Genomic DNA, 4,773 nt, shown 5'->3' with positions numbered 1-4,773 from the left:
AATAATCGGGACCACTTCTGGTGATGACCATTGTTTGAGGAGTTCATGTATTCACTAAGTGTTAATGCTTTGGTCCGGTACTCTATTAAAAGGAGGCCTTAATATCCCTTAGTTTCCAATAGGACCCCGCTGCCACGGGAGGGTAGGACAAAAGATGTCATGCAAGTTCTTTTCCATAAACACATATGACTATATTCGGAATACATGCCTACATTACATTGATGAACTGGAGCTAGTTCTGTGTCAACCTATGTTATAACTGTTGCATGAGAAATCGCATCCGACATAATTATCCATCATTGATCCATTGCCTACGAGCCTTTCACATATTGATCTTTGCTTAGTTACTTTTATGTTGCCACTGTTACGATTGCTAAAAAACTACTATTGCTACTGCCACCGTTACCGTTACTTCCATACTACTTTGCTACTAAATACTTTGCTGCAGATATTAAGTCTTTCAGGTGTGGTTGATTTGACAACTCAACTGCTAATACATGAGAATATTCTTTGGCTCCCCTTGTGTCGAATCAATAAATTTGGGTTGAATACTCTACCCTCGAAAACTGCTATGATCCCCTATACTTGTGGATTATCAAGTCTATTTTCTGGCGCCGTTGCCGGGGAGCATAGCTCTATTCTTTGAGGTACTTGGGATCTATATTTGTTGATCACTATGAGGAACTTGAAAGATGAAAGAACTAAGATTTTTCCCTCAACTACGAGGGGAGGTAAGGAGCTGCCATCTAGCTCTGCACTTGATTCTCCTTCTGTTTTGAGTAAACTTGCGACACATACTCCTGCTATTGATTCTGATATGTCATATGTTATTGATGATGCCACTTCTGCTATGCATGATGCTTATGATGAAATTACTTCTATGCTTGATAATACTGTGCCATTAGGTGAATTTCTTGATGAACAACTTGCTAGGGTTAGAGAGAATGAAATTATTGAAGCAGATAATATTGATGAAAGTGATGATGAAGATTCTCCCCCTAGATATGAATTGCCTGATGTGCTTGACGGTTATGTTATGGATGAAGAAACTGCTAGAGACCTTTTTCTTGCAAAGATAGATATGATCTTAAGAAACTGTTAACTAAGATGAAAGAAAAGTCTTTGAATGCTAGAACGAAATATGACCCTACTTTTGCTACTTCACCTATCTGTATTTCTGATAAGGATTATGATTTCTCTATCGATCCTGAGTTAATTACTTTGGTTGAATCTGATCCTTTTTATGGCTATGAATCTGAAACTGTTGTGGCACATCTTATTAAATTGAATGATATAGCCACCCTATTCACTCATGAGGAAAAAATTTGTTACTACTATATCCTTAAGTTATTTCCGTTCTCATTAAAGGGTGATGCTAAAACATGGTTTAATTCTCTTGCTCCTGGTTGTGTGCGTACTCCACCGGATATGATTTATTACTTCTCTGCTAAATATTTCCCCGCTCATAAGAAACAAGCTGCCTTAAGGGAAATATATAATTTTGTGCAAATTGAAGAAGAGAGTCTCCCACAAGCTTGGGGGAGGCTTCTCCGATTACTTAATGCTTTGCCTGATCATCCTATCAAGAAAAATGAAATACTTAATATCTTTTATAATGGACTAACTGATGCTTCCAGAGACCACCTGGATAGTTATGCTAGTTGTGTTTTCAGAGAAAGAGCTATTGAGCAAGCTGAATTGCAATTGAATAATATATTGAGTAATGATAATGATTGGACACTTCGTGAACCAACTCCTAAGCCAACTCCAAAGAAAAGGGGTATTCTATTTCTCAGTCCTGAAGATATGCAAGAGGCAAAGAAATCTATGAAAGAAAAGGGTATTAAAGCTGAAGATGTTAAGAATTTACCACCTATTGAAGAAATACATGGTCTTAATAACCCGACACAGGTAGTAAAGGTAAATTATCTCTATAGATTTGATGAAGATGATATTCCTCGTAATAAGTCTGGTAGCCAATGCTTGGATGAGTTTGATAATTTTATTGTTAAACAAGAAAACTTCAATGCTTATGTTGGTAGACAATTGAAACGTAATGCTTATATGGTTGAACACTTGAGTGATTATATGTCTAGAGTTAAAGGTGACCTTAAACTTATTAGCAAACATGCTTCTATGGTTACCACTCAAGTAAAACAAGTGCTTAAAGCACAAGATGATTTTCTCAATGAATTAAATACTAAGAAAAATGACAATGATGTGAGAGTTGTGACTAGAGGGGGTAAAATGACTCAGGAACCTCTGTATCCTGAGGGCCACCCTAAGAGAGTTGAGCAAGATTCTCGAAGAACTAATGTTGATGCACCTAGTCCTTCTAAGAAGAACAAAAAGAAAAATGATAGGACTTTGCATGCTCCTAGTGAAGCTGTTGTTGACACACCTGAGAATCCTAATGATATTTCTATTTTTGATGCTGAAACACAATTTGGTAATGAACATGAACCTATTAATAATGTTAATGATGATGTTCATGTTGATGCTCAACATAGCAATAACAATGATGTAGAGATTGAACCTGCTGTTGATCTTGATAACCCACAATCAAAGAATCAACTTTATGACAAGAGAGACTTCGTTGCTAGGAAGCACGGTAAAGAAAGAGAACCATGGGTTCAGAAACCCATGCCCTTTCCTCCTAAACCATCCAATAAAAAGGATGATGAGGATTTTGAGCGCTTTGCTGAAATGATTAGATTTATCTTTTTGCGTATGCGTTTGACTGATATGCTTAAAATGAATCCTTATGCTAAGTATATGAAAGATATTGTTACAAACAAAATAAAGATACCGGAAGCTGAAATTTCCACCATGCTTGCCAATTATACTTTTAAAGGTGGAATACCTAAGAAACTAGGAGATCCAGGAGTACCAACTATACCATGCTCCATTAAAAGAAACTATGTTAAAACTGCTTTATGTGATCTTGGAGCCGGTGTTAGTGTTATGCCTCTCTCTTTATATCGTAGACTTGATTTGAATAAGTTGACACCTACTGAAATATCTTTGCAAATGGCCGATAAATCAACTGCTATTCCTGTCGGTATTTGTGAGTATGTGCCTATTGTGGTTGCAGACGTTACTATTTTAACGGACTTTGTTATTCTTGATATTCCCAAGGACGATAGTATGTCTATTATCCTTGGTAGAACCTTTTCGAATACTGCAGGGGTTGTTATTGATTGGAACAAAGGCAATGTCAATTTTCATGTTAATGGTAATGAGCATACGGTACACTTTCCGAGGAAACAACCTCAAGTTCACAGTATCAATTCTATTGGAAAATTTTCAACAACTACTGTTGGAGGTTTTGAATTCCCTCTCCCTACCGTCAAGAAGAAATATGATATTTTTATTGTTCGGGACATGCATATCCCCGTTGAGGTAACCTAGTGTTATTCGAAAATTCTCCAGTTTCATGTTATTCGGAAAGAGTTTGTTAACAAGACTTGATCAACCTTGTTAGTGGATTCCTTTCGATGAGCATGAGATGGATGAAGTTAGAAAGCACAACTCTCTGTACCCTACTTTTACTTTCTATTAATTAGATTAAATAAAGCAAAATACTAATTTCTATCTATTTTCTGAATTATCATTGAAATAAAAATACCCCAAAAATAAAAGTTCTCCAAATGTCCTGTAACGCCCGAGACCGATGTGCCAGGTGTCCTCCAGTTATTCGCTGTTGTTGTCTTGTCATTGCTTGCGTGTCATGCATTGCATATCATGTCATCATGTGCATTTCATTTGCATACATGTTCGTCTCATGCATCCGAGCATTTTCCCCGTTGTCTGTTTTGCATTCCGGTGCTCCTATGTCATCCAGTGTCCCTTTCTACCTCGTTTTGTGTGCGGGTGTTAAACGTTTTCGGATTGGACCGAGACTTGCCATGCAGCCTTGGTTCACTACCGGTAGACCGCCTGTCAAGTTTCGTGCCATTTGGACTTCGTTTGATACTCCAACGGTTAACCGAGGGACCGAAAAGGCCTCGTGTGTGTTGCAACCCAACACCCTTTCAAAGTGGCCCAAAACCACCTAAGACCTCTCCATCATCTCGGTCATTCGATCACGATCATGTGGCCGACAACCGCACCTCATTTGGACTCTCCTAGCTCCCTCTACCTATAAATATGTGGTCTCCTCCGAAATTTCCGCGCGGATGAAACCCTAGCTTCTTCCCCTCGCGCCGCCAGACGAAAACCCCCACCGTGCTGGACATGTCCGCCGCCACGTCGCCTCGACCAATGGAGAGCCGCCACGTCCCCGCGCCGCCTCCCGCGCCCAATCATGGCGTGCCACGTCGCCACCCCGACGCCCTCAGCCGCGCAAGGCCCGCCCGGCCTAGGGAGGGCCCCCGAGGCCCAGTCGTCGCGCCGCCCGCCTCCCGCGCCTTCTCGCCTGCTCCGCTGCCTGCGCGTCGCCGCCCTTCGCGCTGGTGCCCTGCCCCTCACGCCGCCATCGCCGCTCCGGTGGCCGGAGTTCGCCGCCTCCGCCACGTAGCTCCCACTGCCGGCCGGAGCTCGCCGCAGCGCGGCTCCCGCGACCTCCCGCGCCTCCAGATCTGGCCAGGAGGCCCGGATCCGCCGGCCTCCTCGAGATCCGGCCGGGAAGGGGCCGGATTCGCCTCCCCGCCACCTCTTCTTCCTCGCCGGAGTCGCTACGACCTCGCCGGAGACCTCGGACTGCATGCCCGCGAAGGAACCCTAGATCTGGAGACGAACTCGGTTGACTTTCTCCTCCCGAAACCCTAACTT

This window comes from Triticum dicoccoides, chromosome 7A (assembly GCF_002162155.2).
Source record: "Triticum dicoccoides isolate Atlit2015 ecotype Zavitan chromosome 7A, WEW_v2.0, whole genome shotgun sequence".
Taxonomy (NCBI): domain Eukaryota; kingdom Viridiplantae; phylum Streptophyta; class Magnoliopsida; order Poales; family Poaceae; genus Triticum; species Triticum dicoccoides.
Note: the sequence above shows the minus strand (reverse complement) of the source record.